Source organism: Lynx canadensis, chromosome X (genome assembly GCF_007474595.2).
Source record: "Lynx canadensis isolate LIC74 chromosome X, mLynCan4.pri.v2, whole genome shotgun sequence".
NCBI classification, from domain to species: Eukaryota; Metazoa; Chordata; class Mammalia; order Carnivora; family Felidae; genus Lynx; species Lynx canadensis.
In genome coordinates, this window is record NC_044321.2 from 60,718,146 (window position 1) to 60,741,220 (window position 23,075).

General features: G+C 37.8%; 1 non-coding gene and 1 pseudogene across 1 annotated transcript; one reads left to right on the forward strand and one right to left on the reverse strand.

Moving 5' to 3' along the window:
- The window catches only part of LOC115506801, a 93,012-nt pseudogene that overhangs the window by 45,975 nt on the left and 23,962 nt on the right, over positions 1–23,075 (reverse strand).
- LOC115508006 lies at positions 9,321–9,469 on the forward strand. Its single transcript, XR_003966902.1, has one exon. It is a non-coding gene; the product is annotated as a U12 minor spliceosomal RNA (small nuclear RNA).

The window sequence follows — 23,075 nt, forward strand, 5'->3', positions numbered from 1 at the left end:
GAGATCAGGAACACGACAGGGATGTCCACTCTCACCGCTGTTGTTTAACATAGTGTTGGAAGTGCTAGCAACAGCAATCAGACAACAAAAGGAAATCAAAGGCATCAAAATTAGCAAAGACGAAGTTAAGCTTTCACTTTTTGCAGATGGCATGATATTATACATGGAAAATCCGATAGACTCTACCAGAAGTCTGCTAGAACTGATACATGAATTCGGCAAAGTTGCAGGATACAAAATCAATATACACAAATCAGTTGTATTCTTATACACTAATAATGAAGCAACAGAAAGACAAATAAAGAAACAGATCCCATTCACAATTGCACCAGGAAGCATAAAATACCTAGGAATAAACCTAACCAAAGATGTAAAAGATCTGTATGCTGAAAACTATAGAAAGCTTATGAAGGAAATTGAAGAAGATATAAAGAAATGGAAAAACATGCCGTGCTCATGGATTGGAAGAATAAATATTGTCAAAATGTCAATACTACCCAACGCTATCTACACATTCAATGCAATCCCAATCAAAATTGCATCAGCATTCTTTTCAAAGCTAGAACAAGCAATCCTAAAATTCATATGGAACCACAAAAGGCCCCGAATAGCCATAGTAATTTTGAAGAAGAAGACCAAAGCAGGAGGCATTACAATCCCAGACTTTAGCCTCTACTACAATGCTGTAATCATCAAGACAGCATGGTATTGGCACAAAAACAGACACATAGACCAATGGAATAGAATAGAAACCCCAGAACTAGACCCACAAATGTATGGCCAACTCATCTTTGACAAAGCAGGAAAGAACATCCAATGGAAAAAAGACAGTCTCTTTCACAAATGGTGCTGGGAGAACTGGACAGCAACATGCAGAAGGTTGAAACTAGACCACTTTCTCACACCATTCACAAAAATAAACTCAAAATGGATAAAGGCCCTGAATGTGAGACAGGAAACCATCAAAACCCAGAGGAGAAAGCAGGAAAAGACCTCTCTGACCTCAGCCGTAGCAATTTCTTACTTGACACATCCCCAAAGGCAAGGGAACTAAAAGCAAAAATGAACTACTGGGACCTTATGAAGATAAAAATCTTCTGCACAGCAAAGGAAACAACCAACAAAACTAAAAGGCGACCAACGGAATGGGAAAAGATATTTACAAATGACATATCGGACAAAGGGCTAGTATCCAAAATCTGTAAAGAGCTCACCAAACTCCACACCCGGAAAACAAATAACCCAGTGAAGAAATGGGCAGAAAACATGAATAGACACTTCTCTAAAGAAGACATCTGGATGGCCAACAGGCACATGAAAAGATGCTCAACGTCGCTCCTCATCAGGGAAATACAAATCAAAACCACCCTCGGATATCACCTCACGCCAGTCAGAGTGGCTAAAATGAACAAATTAGGAGACTATAGATGCTGGCGAGGATGTGGAATAACGGGAACCCTCTTACACTGTTGGTGGGAATGCAAATTGGTGCAGCCACTCTGGAAAGCAGTGTGGAGGTTCCCCAGAAAATTAAAAATAGACCTACCCTATGACCCAGCAATAGCACTGCTAGGAATTTACCCAAGGGATACAGGAGTACTGATGCATAGGGGCACTTGTACCCCAATGTTTATAGCAGCACTCTCAACAATAGCCAAATTATGGAAAGAGCCTAAATGTCCATCAACTGATGAATGGATAAAAATTGTGGTTTATATACACAATGGAGTACTACGTGGCAATGAGAAAGAATGAAATATGGCCATTTGTAGCAACATGGATGGAACTGGAGAGTGTGATGCTAAGTGAAATAAGTCATACAGAGAAAGACAGATACCATATGGTTTCACTCTTATGTGGATCCTGAGAAACTTAAGAGAAACCCATGGGGGAGGGGAAGGAAAAAAAAAAGAGGCTAGAGTGGAAGGGAGCCAAAGCATAAGAGACTCTTAAAAGCTGAGAACAAACTGAGGGTTGATGGGGGGTGGGAGGGAGGGGAGGGTGGGTGATGGATATTGAGGAGGGCACCTTTTGGGATGAGCACTGGGTGTTGTATGGAAACCAATTTGACAATAAACTTCATATATTGAAAAAATAAATAATAAATAAATAAATAAATAAATAAATAAATAAACAAATAAAACCCTTGGTTCCCAGGATTTAAAAAAAAAAATAGAATTACCATATGATCCAGTAATTGCAGTACTTGTTGTTTATTCAAAAACTACGAAAACACTAATTCCAAAAGATATGCACCCTTATGCTTATACAGCATTATTACAAGAGTAAATGCAATGTATATGTGTGTGTGTATATATATATATATATATGTATATATATATACATATATATGTATATATATAACAATAATAAACATCCATAAAAATATGAAATCCTGCCATTTGGAACAACATGGATCGAGTACAATGCTAAGCAAAATAAGTTACAGAAAGACAAATAGCATATAATTTCACTCATATGTGGATTTTAAGAAACAAAACACATGAACAAAAGGGGAAATAGAGACAAAACAAAAGTACAACAAACCAGACTCTTAAGTATAGAGAACAAAGTGATGGTTACCAGAAGCGAAGTGGGTGGGGGTATGGGTGAAATAGGTAAAGGGGATTAATAGTACATTTATCTTGATTGAGCACTAGTAATTTATGGAATCAATGAATCACTATATTGAATACCTGAAACTAATATAACACTGTGTGTTAACTCCACTGGAAGTAAAATAACAACAAGAAAAAGAATTATGTTTGTTGATTTTGACTTCTCTAGGGGCTCCTTGAAGGAATCATGCAAGGACACTTTTTTTTTCATAATCACTCTTTCAGGCATTTAAGTGGCCATGTGAAGGGCATTCCTTGAAAAGATAGAAAGGCAAGTGAACAAGCTGCTACCACTGGAGGCAAAAAAGTACAGCTATGCAAACATTAATATTATGAAATCCTGGCAGGAAAAGCTGAAGTTACTTTGGGAAATAAAGATTGTGAAAAAGCTCTTGTGTTCTATAAACCTAAATTTTCTCTAAGAATTAAATTCTATTAATTAAAAATAATAATAAAGGATTAACTAAATGGACTTACCAGCAGATTGAGCACAGTAGAAAAATATGTTACTGAAGTTGAAGATAAATTACTAGCAATTATCTAAACTGAAAGACAAATAAAAATAAAAACAAAAAACAACAAAACTTCTTCATATTAACAATGAATCTAAGTGCTTTCCCAGTCTAGCACAAATGTTCAAAAAAGACCGGAGAAAACCCTTAGCTTTCACTCTGGCTGATCTTTATTTAGCCTCAGTGCAAGCAGGAGATGAAAGCTCAAGTAGACTAGTAAGCAGATTGGCTTAGTCTTAAAAGGGTGCCCCAACGGGCATCTGGGTGGCTCAGTTGTTTAAATGTCCAACTTCAAATCAGGTCATGATCTCACAGTTCATGAGTTTAACCCCCACGTCAGGCTCTCTGCTGACAGCTTGGAGCCTGGATCCTGCTTCAGATTCTGTGTCCCCCTCTCTGTCTCTGCCCCTCCCCCACTCATGCTCTGTCTTTCTCAAAAATAAAATAAACATTAAAAAATAATTTAAAGGGTGCCCCAAGACAAAGCCAATATACAAAGACTGAAACAGTTTTTTTTTGTTTTTTTAACTTAGGTGTCTGCAAAAATCACACTCAAATCATTATCTGACCACTATCAAAAGGAACAGAGACATCAGAGACCATCCAAAACAAAGAATATTATTTTTTAAAATTAGTTTAAAAAAGTCAGTCATTAAACAAACAAAACTCATGGTAAACAACAATTGCAGATGGAGAAGAATCTCATTTCCACAGTTATAACTTTATAATATTCAAAATGTCCAGTTTTATCCCAAAAAAATGAGGCATACAAAGGAACAAGAAAGTATGTCCTATTAATAAGAAAATAAATAAATAAACTGACAGAAACTATCCCTGAGGAAGCCCACAGATTGTACTTACTGCTGGAGGACTTTAACCCAAGTCTTAAGTATGCTAAAGGAGCTATAAGAAACCAAAGAAAAAGAACTAAAGGAAACCAGGAGAATGATATCCTAAAAATAGAGAATATCAATAAAGAGAAATAATAAAAAGGAACTCAAATAGAAATTCTGGAGCTGAAAACTATAACTGAAATGAAAAATTCACTAGAGGATTTCAACAACAGATTTGAGAAAGCAGAAAAGAATCAGCAGACAGGAAGACAGGGCAATTGAAAATATTCAGTATGAGAAGCTGTAATTAAAAAAAAATAAAGAAAAAATGAACAGAGCCTAAGATATCTGTGGGACACCATATAGTGTACCAACATATAATATGATAATGGGAGTCCCAAAAGGAGAGGAAAGGGGAGGAGAGAATATTTGAAGAAATAATGTTTAAAAACTTCCCAAAGCTGTTAGACGTCATGATCTACACATATAAAAAGCTCAATGAACTCTGAATAATATAAAAAAGAAAAAAAGGTCCACACTGAAACACACTATAATCAAAGTGTTGAAAGCAAAAGACAATCTTGAAAGCAGTAGAAGTAATTCATCATGTAAAAGGCATAGTCAACAATATTAGCAGCCGATTTCTTAACAGAAACCAGAGACAACTGAAGGAAGTGGGATGACATATTCAAGAGTGCTGAAAGAAAAAAAAAAAAACTGTTAACAAAATATTTGAAATCCAGCAAAGCTATCCTATAAAAACCAATGAGAAATTAAGGCATTCTGAGGCAAAGCTGAGAAAGTTCATTGCCAGCAAACCTACCCTACAAGAATGCTAAAGGGAATCATTCAGGCTGAAATGAAATGTCACTAGACACTAAATTGAAGCCATTTGAAGATACAGTTGACCCTTGAACACCACAAATTTCATTTGTGCAGGTCCACTTATACACAGAATTTTTTAAAGAGTTGACAGAAAAAGCCACAAGGCATTTATTTACAAGTACCCACCCCAGACTCCATGAAACCAAATTGAAAATGACTGGGGCAGAAGTCACACCTGCTGCCTTCCGAGTATCCAGGGAGGCCTGCTGAGGCCATCAGCGGTGCCGAGGGGCCCTAGACCTGTGAAGGGCTACAGATAACACCATTTGCCTACCAGGTGGTCACATTCAACACTCATGGGTGCCAAATAGGAGGTTGGGCTGAAGTAGAGGAACAGGCCTGGAGGGCAGGAACAGTATTGCACAGGGAGCCCTGTGCCATGGTTCCCCCACCCAACAAGTCCTGTCGAGTGCCTGTAGCCTTCAAGCTCCTCCCAGACCAAGCATAAATCCCTTCCTCTGGAAGTATCCTGGGCCCATGGCCTCCCAGAGGCTGGCACATTTATGTGTGCCCACAGCTGCCAATGATCACAGGCTGGTGTTACACCCCCAGGCATATGGGGCAGCTGTACTGCACCTCCAGGCTTCTGTCACTTCTCATGGGTATTTTAGGCAGCTACTGATGTTGATCCAAGGCCACCAGGCCATGGAACATCGCCATCCTGGAGCCAGTCCCGATGTTTGCCACACTTGTCTCAGCTGGCTACACATGGATTTTTTCAATAAATTACATACAGTACGATAAATGTATTTTCTCACCCTTATGATTCTCTTAATAACATTTTCTTTTTGTTAGCTTACTTCATCATAATAATGCAATACATAATAAAAATAACATACAAAATATATGTTAATTGACTTGTTTATGTTATTGGTAAAGTTTCCTGTCTATAGTAGGCTATTGTTAAGCTTTGGGGGAGTCAAAAGATACAGCAGATTTTCAACTGCACAGCAGTTGGTGGCCCAACTCCTATGTTGCTCAAAAGTCAACTGTATAAAGAATCCTGGTAAAAATAAATACTCAGGTCAATATAAATGCTAGTATTACTGCATTTTACTGTATTTGTCATTTTTGTTTCTATATCATTTAGAAGATAAATGCATAAAACAATGATTATAAATCAATATTAAGCAGTATAAAGTTGTAATTAGTGACATTGACAACAAAAAGGGTAACTAACCTATATAAAACAGAGATTTTATACAATAATGTAGCAAAGTTTATACTGTTTCAAACTAGATAGTTATAACTTTCAGTTGTTTCTTTTTTATAATGTTTATTTTAATTCCAGTTAGTTAACATGCAGTGTAATATTAGTTTCAGGTGTGCAATTACGTGAATCAAAGCTTCCATACAACACCCAGTGCTCATTATAGCAAGTGTACTCCCTGATCCCTGTAACCTATTTAATCCATGCCCTAACCCACTTCCCCTCTGGCAACTATAAGCTTGTTCTCTATAGTTTAGTCTGTTTCTTGGTTTGATTCTCTCTTTTTTTCCTTTGCTCCTTGGTTTTGTTTCTTAAATGCCACATGTGAATGAAATCATATGTGACTGACTTTATGTCACTTAGCATAATATTCTCTAGCTCCATCCACATCATTTTAAATGGCATGATTTCATTCTTTTTATGTCTGAGTAATATTCCATTGAATATATATACCACTTCTTTATTCATCAGTTGATGGACATTTAGGTTGTTCCCATAATTTTTATATTGTTGATAATGTTGCTATAAACATCAGAGTGCATGTATACCTTTGAATTAGTGTTTTTGTATTCTTTGGATAAATACCTACTACTGCAATTGCTGGACTGTAGGGTAGTTCTATTTTTAACTTTTGAGGAACCTCCATAGGGTTTTTCACAGTGGCTGCAACAGTTTTCATTCCCACCAAGAGTGAAAGAGAGTTCCCTTTCTCTACATCCATGCCAATACCTGTTCTTTCCTGTGTTGTTGATTTTAGCCATTCTGACAGGTGTGAGGTGATACCTCATTGTAGTTTTGATTTGTATTTCCCTGGTGATGAGTGATTTTAAGCATCTTTTCATGTGTCTGTCAGCCATCTGTTTGTCTTCTTTGGAAAAATATCTATTCATGTCTTCTGCCTATTTTTAATTGGATTATTTGCTTTTTGGTTATGGATTTGATAAATTCTTTATATGTTTTGGATACAAATCCTTTATCAGATATATTACTTGCAATTATCTTCTCCCATTCCATAGATTGCCTTCTAGTTTTGTTTATTGTTTCTTTTTTTGTGCAGAATCTTTTTAAAAATATTTTTTACTATTTATTTGTTTTTGCAAGAAAGACAGACAGACACAGTGTGAGCAGGGGAGGGGTAGAGAGAGGGAGACACAGAATCTGAAGCAGGCTCCAGGCTCTGAGCTGTCAGCACAGAGCCCAATGTGGCACTTGAGCCCACCAGCTGCAAGATCATGACCTGAGCCAAAGTTGGACACTTAATCAACTGAGCCACTCAGGCGCCCCCAGAAGCTTTTTATTTTGATATAGTCCCAGTAGCTTATTTTTACTTCTGTTTTCCTTGCCTCAAGGGACATATCTAGAAAAAAGTTGCTACAGCCAATATAAAAGAGATTACTGCCACTGTTCTCCTCTAGAGTTTTTATGATTTCAAGTCTCACATTTAGGTCTATAATCCATTAGCAAATTGAATTTAACAATACACGAAAAGAATCGTGATTAAGTGGATTTATTCCAGTGATGCAAGGATGGTTCAACACCTGCAAATCAATCAACATGCTGCACCATATTAACAAAATGAAAGGAAACTAATCATAAAATCATTTCAATATATGTAGAAAAAGCGTTTGGCAAATTCAACATCCATTTATCATAACTCTCAACAAAGTGGGTATAGAGGGAACATACTTCAACATAATAAAGATCAAATATGAAAAACCCACAGCCAAAATCATACTCAATGGTGAAAAAAATGAAAGGTTTTCCTTTAAGATCAGGAACAAGGCAAGGATGTCTGCTATCCACAGTTAACATTTTTATTCAACAATATATTGAAAATCTGAGCCATAGCAATTAGCCAAGAAAAAAATTAAATGCATCCAAAATTGGAAAGGAAGAAATGAAACTTTTAGTATTAGCAGATGACCTGATAGTATATATAGAAAGCCCTAGGAACCCCATCAAAAAATGATAGAATGAATAAACACATTCAGTAAAAATACCAATTAATATAAAGATCTCTTGAATTTTTATACACTTGTAATGGACTATCAGAAAGATTAGTCAAGAAAAAAATACCATTTATGATTGTATAAAGAATAAAACATCTAGGAATAAATTTAACCAAGAAGGTGAAAGACATGTTCACTGAAAACTATAAGGCATGGATGAAAAAAAATGAAGAAGATACAAATAAATGAAAAGATTTTTGTGCTCAAGGATGGGAAGAATTAATATCATTAAAATGTCCATATTACCCAAAGATATCTGCAGATATAATGCACCCTTGATGAAAGGTCCAATGCTATTTTTTACATGAATATAATAAACAACCCTAAAATTTGTATGAAAATGTAAAAGACCATGTATAACCAAAGCAATCTTGGGAAAGAAAAAATCAGCTGTCAGCATAGAGCCCAATGTGGGCTCGAACCCACAAACCACAAGATCATGACCTGAGCTGAAGTCAAAAGCTCAACACACTAAGCCACCCAGGCGCCCCTCATGCTCTATGATTTCTAAGTGCACTATGAAGCTATTGTAATCAAAACAGTATGTTATGGGCAAAAAACAGGCACTGAGTTTAATGAAACATAATAAAAAGCCAAGAAGTAAACCCACACTTATATGGCCAATTAAATTTTGGCAAAGTTAACAAGAATATACAATGGAAAAGAAACAGTCTTTTCAATAAATACTGTTGGGGAACTGGAAAGCTACATATAAAAGAATGAAACTGGAGCACTATCATACACCATATACAAAAATCAGCTCAAATAGATTACAGTCTTTTAATGTAAGGCCTGAAACCATACCACTGATATGGGATGCCTGGGTGGCTAAGTTGGTTAAATGTCCAGCTTTGGCTCATGTCATGATTTCAAGGTTTATGAGTTTAAGCCCCACATGGGATCTCAGCAGAGAGCCTGCTTCACATGCTCTATCCCCCTCTCTCTTTCCCTCCCCCACCTCTCCAAAATAAATAAAAACATTAAAAAAACATACCTGGTAATCTCCTTTACATTTGTCTTAGTGATTTTTTAAAATATGATTTCAAAAGCAAGGAAAACAAAAGCAAAAATAAATGAATAGGACTACATCAAAATAAAAAGTATTTGGACAGCAAATGAAACCATCAGCAAAATGAAAACACAACCCACTGAATGGGAGAATATATCATACATCTGATAAAAGGTTAATCCAAAATATATGAAGAAATACAACTTAGTAACAATAAAATAATAGCTTTAAAAAAGGGCAGAGGATGACAAACCTATGAGTAAGGAAAATAATAATTCAATGTGGTGCCCAAATTCTCACTGCTAATGTGAGATTAATTTTTGAGCGGATAATAGCTGCCCCCAAAGGTGACCTGCCTACTTTGCAGGACGCCTGGGAGTCACGATCTGCCCATCTCCCTTTAAAACTGAAAGAGTAGAGTGGTACAACAGTAATGAACAAGATTTAGAAGGTGCTTATAATAAAGAGGATTAACCCTCGAGGTTTTACAGGCCCAAGGTCGGCAACTCCCACAGCAGCCTTGCACTTGCCTTCACTACTCCCTGTGTTACCTGAAACTTCTAAAGAAAAACATGGGCAGAGGATTGAATAGACATTTTTCCAAAGAAGATATACAGATAGCCAAAAGGGACATGAAAAGATGCTCAACATCATTTATCATCAGGGAAATTCAAATGAGAACCATAACGACATATCTTACACAAGTCATAATGGCTATTTACTTTTTGAATATAAAATTTATTGTCAAATTGGTTTCCATACAACACCCAGTGCTCATTCCAAAAGGTGCCCTCCTCAATACCCATCACCCACCATCCCCTCCCTCCCACCCCTATCAACCCTCAGTTTGTTCTCAGTTTTTTTTTTTTGAAAGAGTAACCAGATGCACCTTTATTTTTTATATATATATGAAATTTATTGACAAATTGGTTTCCATACAACACCCAGTGCTCATCCTAAAAGGTGCCCTCCTCAATACCCATCACCCACCCTCCCCTCCCTCCCACCCCCCATCAACCCTCAGTTTGCTCTCAGTTTTTAACAGTCTCTTATGCTTTGGCTCTCTCCCACTCTAACCTCTTTTTTTTTTCCTTCCCCTCCCCCATGCGTTCCTGTTAAGTTTCTCAGGATCCACATAAGAGTGAAACCATATGGTATCTGTCTTTCTCTGTATGGCTTATTTCACTTAGCATTACACTCTCCAGTTCCATCCATGTTGATACAAAAGGCCATATTTCATTTTTTCTCATTGCCACGTAGTATTCCATTGTGTATATATACCACAATTTCTTTATCCATTCATCAGTTGATGGACATTTAGGCTCTTTCCATAATTTGGCTATTGTTGAGAGTGCTGCTATGAACATTGGGGTACAAGTGCCCCTATGCATCAGTACTCCTGTATCCCTTGGGTAAATTCCTAGCAGTGCTATTGCTGGGTCATAGGGTAGGTCTATTTTTAATTTTCTGAGGAACCTCCACACTGCTTTCCAGAGCGGCTGCACCAATTTGCATTCCCACCAACAGTGCAAGAGGGTTCCCGTTTCTCCACATCCTCGCCAGCATCTATAGTCTCCTGATTTGTTCATTTTGGCCACTCTGACTGGCGTGAGGTGATACCTGAGTGTGGTTTTGATTTGTATTTCCCTGATAAGGAGCGACGCTGAACATCTTTTCATGTGCCTGTTGGCCATCTGGATGTCTTCTTTAGAGAAGTGTCTATTCATGTTTTCTGCCCATTTCTTCACTGGGTTATTTGTTTTTCGGGTGTGGAGTTTGGTGAGCTCTTTATAGATTTTGGATACTAGCCCTTTGTCCGATATGTCATTTGCAAATATCTTTTCCCATTCCGTTGGTTGCCTTTTAGTTTTGTTGGTTGTTTCCTTTGCTGTGCAGAAGCTTTTTATCTTCATAAGGTCCCAGTAATTCACTTTTGCTTTTAATTCCCTTGCCTTTGGGGATGTGTCGAGTAAGAGATTGCTACGGCTGAGGTCAGAGAGGTCTTTTCCTGCTTTCTCCTCTAAGGTTTTGATGGTTTCCTGTCTCACATTTAGGTCCTTTATCCATTTTGAGTTTATATTTGTAAATGGTGTGAGAAAGTGGTCTAGTTTCAACCTTCTGCATGTTGCTGTCCAGTTCTCCCAGCACCATTTGTTAAAGAGGCTGTCTTTTTTCCATTGGATGTTCTTTCCTGCTTTGTCAAAGATGAGTTGGCCATACGTTTGTGGGTCTAGTTCTGGGGTTTCTATTCTATTCCATTGGTCTATGTGTCTGTTTTTGTGCCAATACCATGCTGTCTTGATGATTACAGCATTGTAGTAGAGGCTAAAGTCTGGGATTGTGATGCCTCCTGCTTTGGTCTTCTTCTTCAAAATTCCTTTGGCTATTCGGGGCCTTTTGTGGTTCCATATGAATTTTAGGATTGCTTGTTCTAGTTTCGAGAAGAATGCTGGTGCAATTTTGATTGGGATTGCATTGAATGTGTAGATAGCTTTGGGTAGTATTGACATTTTGACAATATTTATTTTTCCAATCCATGAGCAGGGAATGTCTTTCCATTTCTTTAAATCTTCTTCAATTACCTTCATAAGCTTCCTATAGTTTTCAGCATACAGATCCTTTACATCTTTGGTTAGATTTATTCCTAGGTATTTTATGCTTCTTCGTGCAATTGTGAATGGGATCAGTTTCTTTATTTGTCTTTCTGTTGCTTCGTTGTTAGTGTATAAGAATGCAACTGATTTCTGTACATTGATTTTGTATCCTGCCACTTTGCTGAATTCATGTATCAGTTCTAGCAAACTTTTGGTGGAGTCTATCGGATTTTCCATGTATAATATCATGTCATCTGCAAAAAGCGAAAGCTTGACTTCATCTTTGCCAATTTTGATGCCTTTGATTTCCTTTTGTTGTCTGATTGCTGATGCTAGAACTTCCAGCACTATGTTAAACAACAGCGGTGAGAGTGGGCATCCCTGTCGTGCTCCTGATCTCAGGGGAAAAGCTCTCAGTTTTTCCCCGTTGAGGATGATGTTAGCTGTGGGCTTTTCATAAATGGCTTTTATGATGTGTAAGTATGTTCCTTCTATCCCGACTTTCTCAAGGGTTTTTATTAAGAAAGGGTGCTGGATTTTGTCAAAGGCCTTTTCTGCATCGATTGACAGGATCATATGGTTCTTCTCTTTTTTTTTTGTTAATGTGATGTATCACGTTGATTGATTTGCGAATGTTGAACCAGCCCTGCATCCCAGGAATGAATCCCACTTGATCATGGTGAATCATTCTTTTTATATGCTGTTGAATTCGATTTGCTAGTATCTTATTGAGAATTTTTGCATCCATATTCATCAGGGATATTGGCCTGTAGTTCTCTTTTTTTACTGGGTCTCTGTCTGGTTTAGGAATCAAAGGAATACTGGCTTCATAGAATGAGTCTGGAAGTTTTCCTTCCCTTTCTATTTCTTGGAATAGCTTGAGAAGGATAGGTATTATCTCCGCTTTAAATGTCTGGTAGAACTCCCCTGGGAAGCCATCTGGTCCTGGACTCTTATTTGTTGGGAGATTTTTGATAACCGATTCAATTTCTTCGCTGGGTATGGGTCTGTTCAAGCTTTCTATTTCCTCCTGATTGAGTTTTGGAAGAGTGTGGGTGTTCAGGAATTTGTCCATTTCTTCCAGGTTGTCCAATTTGTTGGCATATAATTTTTCATAGTATTCCCTGATAATTGTTTGTATCTCTGAGGGATTGGTTGTAATCATTCCATTTTCATTCATGATTTTATCTATTTGGGTCATCTCCCTTTTCTTTTTGAGAAGCCTGGCTAGAGGTTTGTCAATTTTGTTTCTTTTTTCAAAAAACCAACTCTTGGTTTCGTTGATCTGCTCTACAGTGTTTTTACATTCTATATTGTTTATTTCTGCTCTGATCTTTATTATTTCTCTTCTTCTGCTGGGTTTGGGGTGTCTTTGCTGTTCTGCTTCTATTTCCTTTAGGTGTGCTGTTAGATTTTGTATTTGGGATTTTTCTTGTTTCTTGAGATAGGCCTGGATTGCAATGTATTTTCCTCTCAGGACTGCCTTCGCTGCGTCCCAAAGCGTTTGGATTGTTGTATTTTCATTTTCGTTTGTTTCCATATATTTTTTGATTTCTTCTCTAATTGCCTGGTTGACCCACTCATTTGTTAGTAGGGTGTTCTTTAACCTCCATGCTTTTGGAGGTTTTCCAGACTTTTTCCTGTGGTTGATTTCAAGCTTCATAGCATTGTGGTCTGAAAGTATGCATGGTATAATTTCAATTCTTGTAAACTTATGAAGGGCTGTTTTGTGACCCAGTATATGATCTATCTTGGAGAATGTTCCATGTGCACTCGAGAAGAAAGTATATTCTGTTGCTTTGGGATGCAGAGTTCTAAATAGATCTGTCAAATCCATCTGATCCAATGTCTCATTCAGGGCCCTTGTTTCTTTATTGACCGTGTGTCTACATGATCTATCCATTTCTGTAAGTGGGGTGTTAAAGTCCCCTGCAATTACCACATTCTTAGCAATAAGGTTGCTTATGTTTATGAGTAATTGTTTTATATATTTGGGGGCTTCTGGATTCGGCGCATAGACATTTATAATTGTTAGCTCTTCCTGATGGATAGACCCTGTAACTATTATATAATGTCCTTCTTCATCTCTTGTTACAGCCTTTAATTTAAAGTCTGGTTTGTCTGATATAAGTATGGCTACTCCAGCTTTCTTTTGGCTTCCAGTAGCATGATAAATAGTTCTCCATCCCCTCACTCTGAATCTAAAGGTGTCCTCAGGTCTAAAATGAGTCTCTTGTAGACAGCAAATAGATGGGTCTTGTTTTTTTATCCATTCTGATACCCTATGTCTTTTGGTTGGTGCATTTAATCCATTTACATTCAGTGTTATTATAGAAAGATACGGGTTTAGAGTCATTGTGTTGTCTGCATGTTTTATGCTTGTAGTGATGTCTCTGGTACTTTGTTTCACAGGGTCCCCCTTAGGATCTCTTGTAGGGCTGGTTTAGTGGTGACAAATTCCTTCAGTTTTTGTTTGTTTGGGAAGACCTTTATCTCTCCTTCTATTCTAAATGACAGACTTGCTGGATAAAGGATTCTCGGCTGCATATTTTTTCTGTCTAGCACACTGAAAATCTCGTGCCAATCCTTTCTGGCCTGCCAAGTTTCAAAAGAGAGATCAGTCACGAGTCTTATCGGTCTCCCTTTATATGTGAGGGCACGTTTACCCCTTGCTGCTTTCAGAATTTTCTCTTTATCCTTGTTTTTTGCCAGTTTCACTATGATATGTCGTGCAGAAGATCGATTCAAGTTACGTCTGAAGGGAGTTCTCTGTGCCTCTTGGATTTCAATGCCTTTTTTCTTCCCCAGTTCAGGGAAGTTCTCAGCTATAATTTCTTCAAGTACCCCTTCAGCACCTTTCCCTCTCTCTTCCTCCTCTGGGAAACCAATTATGCGTATATTATTTCTTTTTTAGTGTATCACTTAGTTCTCTAATTTTCCCCTCATACTCCTGGATTTTTTATCTCTCTTTTTCTCAGCTTCCTCTTTTTCCATAACTTTATCTTCTAGTTCACCTATTCTCTCCTCTGCCTCTTCCATCCGATCCGTGGTGGTTTGCATTTTGTTTTGCATTTCCTTTAAAGCGTTTTTCAGCTCCTCGTGACTGTTCCTTAGTCCCTTGGTCTCTGTAGCAAGAGATTCTCTGCTGCCCTGTATACTGTTTTCAAGCCCAGCGATTAATTTTATGACTATTTTTCTAAATTCACTTTCTGTTATATTATTTAAATCCTTTTTGATCAGCTCATTAGCTGTTGTTATTTCCTGGAGATTCTTCTGAGGGGAATTCTTTCGCTTGGTCATTTTGGATAGTCCCTAGTGTGGTGAGGACCTGCAGGGCACTTCCCCTGTGCTGTGGTGTATAACTGGAGTTGGTGGGCGGGGCCGCAGTCCGACCTGATGTCTGCCCCCAGCCCACCGGTGGGGCCACAGTCAGACTGGTGTGTGCCTTCTCTTCCCCTCTCCTAGGGGCGGGATTCCCTGTGGGGTGGCGTGGCCCGTCTGGGCTACTTGCACACTGCCAGGCTTGTGATGCTGGGGATCTGGCGTATTAGCTGGGGTGGGTAGGCAAGGTGCACGGCGGCAGGGGGGGCAGGCTTAGCTCACTTCTCCTTAGGTGATCCACTTCAGGAGGGGCCCTGTGGCAGCTGGAGGGAGTCAGATCCGCTGCGGGAGGTTTGGCTCCGCAGAAGCACAGAGTTGGGTGTTTGCGTGGAGCGAGCAATTTCCCTGGCAGGAACCGCGGAGCGAGCAATTTCCGTGGCAGGAACCGGTTCCCTTTGGGATTTTGGCTGGGGGATGGGCGGGGGAGATGGCGCTGGCGAGCGCCTTTTTTCCCCACCAAACTGAGCTCTGTCGTCCGGGAGCTCCGCAGCTCTCCCTCCCATTGTCCTCCAGCCTTCCCGCTTTCCGAGCAGAGCTGTTAACTTATGACCTCCCAGACGCTAAGTTGCGCTTACTGTCGGAACACAGTCCGTCAGGCCCCTCCGCTTTTGCCAGCCAGACTCGGGGGCTCTGCTTGGCTGGCGAGCCGCCCCTCTGACCCGGCTCCCTCCCGCCAGTCCGTGGAGCGCGCACCGCCTCGCCGCCCTTCCTACCCTCTTCCGTGGGCCTCTCGTCTGCACTTGGGTCTGGCGACTCCATTCTGCTAATCCTCTGGCGGTTTTCTGGGTTATTTAGGCAGGTGTAGGTGGAATCTAAGTGATCAGCAGGACGCGCGGTGAGCCCAGCGTCCTCCTACGCCGCCATCTTCCCTCCCCTCTGTTCTCAGTTTTTAAGAGTCTCTTATGTTTTGGCTCCCTCCCTCTCTAACCTCTTTTTTTTCCTTCCCCTCCCCCATGGACTTCTATTAAGTTTCTCAGGATCCACGTAAGAGTGAAACCATATGGTATCTGTCTTTGTATGACTTATTTCAGTTAGCATAACACTCTTCAGTTCCATCCATGTTGCTACAAATGGCCAGATTTCATTCTTTTTCATTGCCACATAGTATACCATTGTGTACATAAACCACAATTTCTTTACCCATTCATCAGTTGATGGACATTTAGGCTCTTTCCATAATTTGGCTATTGTTGAAAGTGCTGCTATAAACATTGGGGTACAAGTGCCCTTATGCATCAGCACTCCTGTATCCCTTGGGTAAATTCCTAGCAGGCTACTGCTGGGTCATAGGGTAGATCTATTTTTAATTTTTTGAGGAACCTCCACACTGTTTTCCAGAGTGGCTGCACCAGTTTGCATTCCCCCCAACAGTGCAAGAAGGTTCCCATTTCTCCACATCCATCCTCGCTAGCATCTATAGTCTCCTGATTTGTTCATTTTAGACACTCTGACTGGTGTTAGGTGATATCTGAGTGTGGTTTTGATTTGTATTGCCCTGATGAGGAGCAACGTTGAGCATCTTTCCATGTGCCTGTTGGCCATGAAGCAGCATTACTTTGATTCCTAAACTAGACAGAGACCCAGAAAAATAAGAGAACTACAGGCCAATATCCCTGATGAATATGGATGCAAAAATTCTCAATAAGATACTAGCAAATCGAATTCAACAGCATATAAAAAGAATTATACACCATGACCAAGTGGGATTCATTCCCGGGCTGCAGGCCTGGTTCAACATTCGCAAATCATTCAATGTGATACATCACATTAATTAAAGAAAAGATAAGAACCATATGATCCTGTCAATCGATTCAGAAAAAGGATTTGACAAAATTCAGCATCCTTTCTTAATAAAAACCCTCGAGAAAGTCGGGATAGAAGGAACACACTTAAACATCTTAAAAGCCATTTATGAAAAGCCCACAAGGAATATCATCTTCAATGGGGAAAAACTGAGAGCTTTCCCCCTGAGATCAGGAACACGACAGGCATGTCCACTCTCACCGCTGTTGTTTAACATAGTGTTGGAAGTGCTAGCATCAGCAATCAGACATCAAAAACAAATCAAAGTCATCAAAATTGGCAAAGATGAAGTTAAGCTTTCACTTTTTGCAGATGGCATGATATTATACATGTGAAACCCAATAGACTCCACCAAAAGTCTGCTAGAACTGATACATGAATTCGGCAAAGTCGCAGGATACAAAATCAATGTGCAGAAATCAGTTACATTCTTATACACTAATAATGAAGCAACAGAAAGACAAATAAACTGATCCCATTCACAATTGCGCCAAGAAGCATAAAATACCTAGGAATAAACCTCACCAAAGATATAAAAGATCTGTATGCTGAAAACTATAGAAAGCTTATGAAGGAAATTGAAGAAGATATAAAGAAATGGAAAAACATTTTGTGCTCATGGATTGCAAGAATAAATATTGTTAAAATGTCAATACTACCCAAAGCTATCTACACATTCAATGCAATCCCAATCAAAATTGCATCAGCATTCTTCTTGAAGCTAGAACAAGCAATTCTAAAATTTGTATGGAACCACAAAAGTCCCCGAATAGCCAAAGTAATTTTGAAGAAGAAGATCAAAGCAGGAGGCATCACAATCCCAGACCTTAGCCTCTACTGCAAAGCTATAATCATCAAGACAGCATGGTATTGGCACAGAAACAGACACATAGACCAATGGAATAGAATAGAAACCCGAGAATCAGACCCACAAAAGTATGGCCAACTAATCTTTGACAAAGCAGGAAATAATATCCAATGGAAAAAAGACAGTCTCCTTCACAAATGGTGCTGGGAGAACTGGACAGCAACATGCAGAAGGATGAAACTAGACCACTTTCTGACACCATTCACAAAAACAAACTCAAAATGGCAAAGGACCTGAATGTGAGACAGGAAACCATCAAAACCCAGAGGAGAAAGCAGGAAAAAACCTCTCTGATCTCAGCCGCAGCAATTTCTTACTTGACACATCCCCAAAGGCAAGGGAATTTTAAGGAAAAATGAACTATTGGGACCTCATGAAGATAAAAAGCTTCTGCAGAGCAAAGGAAACAATCAACAAAACTAAAAGGCAACCAATGGAATGAGAAAAGATATTTGCAAGTGACATATCGGACAAAGGGCCAGTATCCAAAATCTATAAAGAGCTCACCAAACTCCACACCCGAAAAACAAATAATCCAGTGAAGAAATGGGCAGAAAACATGAATAGACACTTCTCTAAAGAAGACATAATGGCTACTTAAAAAACAAGATAAGGGGCACCTGGGTGGCTCAGTCGGTTAAGCGGCCGACTTCAGCTCAGGTCATGATCTCGTGGTCCGTCCGTGAGTTCGAGCCCCGCGTCGGGCTCTGTGCTGACAGCTCGGAGCCTGGAGCCTGTTTCAGATTCTGTGTCTCCCTCTCTCTGACCCTCCCCCGTTCATGCTTTGTCTCTCTCTGTCTCAAAAGTAAATAAATGTTTAAAAAAAAAAAAAATTAAAAAAAAAAAAAAAAAAAAAACAAGATAAAACGAGTGATGGCAATGATGTGGTTAAAAGGCAACACTTATGTGCTGTTGGTGGCAATGGAAATTGACGCAGCTACTATGAAAGCAGGTTTTTCAAGAAATTAACAATAAAGATAGTACTTAGGATTGAGCTATTCCACTACTGGGTATCTATTTAAATAAAACAAAAATATTAATTTTAAAAGATATGTGAAATATATATATATACATATATATATATGTATAGGATATATATCACAAAAAATGATATCTTGCCATCTGTGATAACATGGATAGACCTTGAGGTTTTATTCTAAGTGAAATAAGTCAGAACAGGACAAATACCACATGATTTCTCTTACGTGTTTAATCTAACAAGCAAAACAAAACACAATCCCATTTCATAAAAACAGAGAACAGATTGGTGGTCGCCAGAGGGGAGGGGCATTAGGGACATGAAATGGGTGAAAGGGTTTAAGAAGTACAAATTTCCAGTTATAAAATAAATATAGTTGACCCCTAAATACTGCCAATTTGAACTGCATGGGCCCACTTATATACACATTTTTACAGTAAAGTACTGGAAATGTATTTTCTCTCCTTTGTGGTATTTTTAATAACATTTCTTTTCTCTAGCTTATTTTATTATAAGAATACAGTATATAATACTAAGAATAGTACATAATACATGTACAAAATATGTGTTAATCAAAAGTTAATAAACTGTTGATCAACTACCAGTAAGACTTCTTCTTTTTTTTTTTATTTTATATTTTTATTTTTTATTTTTTTTTATATATATATGAAATTTATTGACAAATTGGTTTCCATACAACACCCAGTGCTCATCCCAAAAGGTGCCCTCCTCAATACCCATCACCCACCCTCCCCTCCCTCCCACCCCCCATCAACCCTCAGTTTGTTCTCAGTTTTTAACAGTCTCTTATGCTTTGACTACCAGTAAGACTTCTTGTCAACAGTAGACTATTAGTAAAGTTTTGCGGGAGTCAAAACCTACATGCAGATTCTTGACTCTGTGGATGTCAGGACCCTTAACCCCAAGTTGTTTAACAGTCATGTACATGTAAGTTGTGGAGATGTAACATATAGCATGAGGAACATAGTCAATAATACTGTATTAACTTTCTGAGGTGACAGGTAGTAATTGGAAATAGTAGTGACCATTTAGCAAAATATACATATGTACACCTGAGACTAATATAACATTGTATGTCAATTATACCTCAAACAAAAATGTTTGGTAAAACAATCTATAGCTGATGTTTCAGGAGAAAGGAGGCCTTTGATTAACTTATCAATTTCTTTAATACTTATCAGTCTATTAAAATTCTTTAGTTTTACTTAAGTCAGTTTTGGCATTTTATATTTTCCTAGGAATTTATCCATTTCATCTAGGTTTTCAAATTATGGCCATTGCTTTTTCATGATACTCTACTAGTTTTACCGTTCTGTTATGTCAAAATTCATTTCCTATTTTTCATTGTATGTGTTTTATGTGCACATTATATTGTAAGTTTCACCAGAGATCCATCTATCGTGTTACTATTTTTAAACAACCATAATTTGGTATTATTTATCTCCATTTTGATTCTCTAATTTATTTTCTCTTGATCATTATAATTTCCTCTTTTCTTTTTTAGACTTGCCCTATTCCTCTTCTTCAACTTCCTAAATTGAATGTTTATATACTTTAGGTACTATATATGATTTATTTATTTAAAGCTGCATACTTTTCTCTAAATACTGCTTGATCTATCTGACGACTTTTTTAAGATTTTATTTTTAAGTAATCTCTACACCCAATGTGGGGCTTGAACTCACAACCGTGAAGTCACGAGTTGTGAGCTCCACTGACTGAGCCAGTCAGGCACCCCTGTCTGATAAATTTTTGACGTGTACTATTTTAATTATCATACTGTTTTAAATATCTATTTATATCCTTTATGATTTTCTTTAACTTAAGCATTAAAAGTATCAAAGGTGTATTTAGTAATATATAATTTAATAAACCAATACGTGATTTTGTTGCTATTTTTTGTTACAAATTTCTTATTAAATTATTGTCAAAAAGTAATCTGGACGATAGTGACCCTTTGGAGTTTTCTGGGGTTTTATTTATGGCTTAGTACATTATTGCTTTTTATGGATATTCCCTATGTGCAGAAAAAAAGTCTTTACTGGTCGTGTGTGGAACTTTCTACAAAGATAATCGTTTAAGTGTATTCTATTTATTGTTCAAGTCGTCAGTATCTCTACTTTTTATGTTTGTTTTAAATTTTTTCTATTTGAAACAATTCTAGATTTACAGAAAAGTTTCAAAGATGATATTACAGAGATTACCCATATACTTTTCACTCAGTTTTTGTTAAGGGTAGCATTTTATAAACAAAACACATTTATCAAAACTAGTAATTGGTATAATGCTACTAACTAAACCACAAACTTTATTCTGTTTTTTTTCCACTAAAATCTTTATTGGCCTCATGACTCAATCAGAAACACCATATTGCATTCAGTCGGCATATCTCCTTAATCTTCTCAAATCAGTAACACTTTCTTAGTCTTTCCTTGTCTGTCGAGACCTTGACAATTTTTTAAAAGTACCGTCCAGGTATATTACAGATTGCCTGCCAGTTTGGATTTTTCTGATATTTTCTCATTTCTTTGATGTTCCTTTCTCAATACTTCCTATCAGAGGGTAAATGAATATCAACATGACTTATTAAAAATGCTAATCTTGGGGCGCCTGGGTGGCTCAGTCAGTGGAGTGTCCGACTTCAGCTCAGGTCATGATCTCATGCTTCGTGAGTTCAAGCCCTGCATTGGGCTCTGTGCTGGCATCTCAGAGTCTGGAGCTTCCTTCGGATTCTGTGTCTCCTTCTCTCTCTGCCCCTCCCCTACTAATGCTGTGTGTCTCTCTCTAAAAAAAAACATAGGTAAACTTTTAAAAAATTATGAAAAGTAATGTTAATCTTGGTGACTTGGTTAAGGTGGAAAAAAATGTTAATCTTGATGACTTGGTTAAGGTGATTTCTGCCAGATTTCTCCACTATAAATGTTCTCTTTTTCCCTTGACATTTACTTTTCTTTAAAAGAGTCTAAGTTCAGCTAAGTCTAGCCTACAGTTGAGTAATATGGAATTAAGCTCCATTGTCTGAAGAAAAAAGTATAATAGAGTTTTGAGGAATATGTTAAAACTACCAGAGTAATTAATAGACTTCAGAAAGATATACTTTGAGGCTATGCTGATATATCCAGTTTCTCCCACTAATTTAAGCTTTCATGAGTGAATTTTGCCCTCAGCAATTATTACTGTGATATCATACTGCTGGTTTTCTATTTGTCTTTTTTCTACATGTATTTATTAAAATTATTTGCTAAGAACTATTATTTATTATTTATTGATGAATTCAATCATTTTTCATATCAGCAAGATATATGGGCATTTTCCATTAGAATATAGCATAATACTCATATTTGTTTATAGCTCAAGTATTTCCAGATTTGGCCATGGCAAGCTTTCATGTGGGATCCTGTGTCCTTTGGACATGTCCCTATCTCTGCTTAGTATTTATCTGCTTGACCATTAATTTTCTCCCAGTTTTATTGAGACATAATTGACATACAACACTGTATAAGTTCAATTTGTACAGCACAATGACTTGACTTATATTTATTATGAAATGACTACCTCAATAAGTTTAGTTAACATCTATCTTCTCCTAGACATACAAAAAAAGAAGAAAAAGAAAACAATAGTTTTTCCTTTTAATGAAAATTCTCAGATTCTATTCTCTTAACCAATTTCACATATGTCACACAGAAATGTTAACCATAGTAACATACATTACATTCCTAGTACTTATTTCTTTTATAACTGAAATTTGTACTTTTTGACTACCTTCATCCCATTCCCTGTCCCACCACCCCTTGCTTCTGGTAACCATAAATCTTTATTTTTTAATTTGTATTTAAATTCCAGTTAGTTAGCATACAGTATAATGTTAGCTTCAGGTGTACAATTCAGTAATTCAACAGCTACATAAAACACCTTGGACTCATCACAACAAGGGCAATCCTTAAACTCCTCGCCTATTAACCCATCCTTCCAGCCCACTGCCCTTCCCTCTGTTAACCATCAGTTTCTCCTCTATAGTTAAGAGTCTGTTTCTTGGTTTTCCTCTCTTTCTTCCCCTATGATCACTGTATATTTTTCTTAAATTCCACATATGAGTGAAATCATATGGTATTTCTCTGTCTCTGACTGACTTATTTTGCTTAGCATAATAATCTCTAGCTCCATGCACATCATTGCAAATGGGGGGATTTCATTCTTTTTCATGGCTGAATAATATTCCATTGTAAATATATACTACATCTTTGTCCATTCATCAGTCAATGGACATTTGGGCTGTTTCCATAATTTGGCTATTATAGATAATGCTTCTATAAACATCGGGGTGCATGTTATCCTTTTGAATTAGTATTT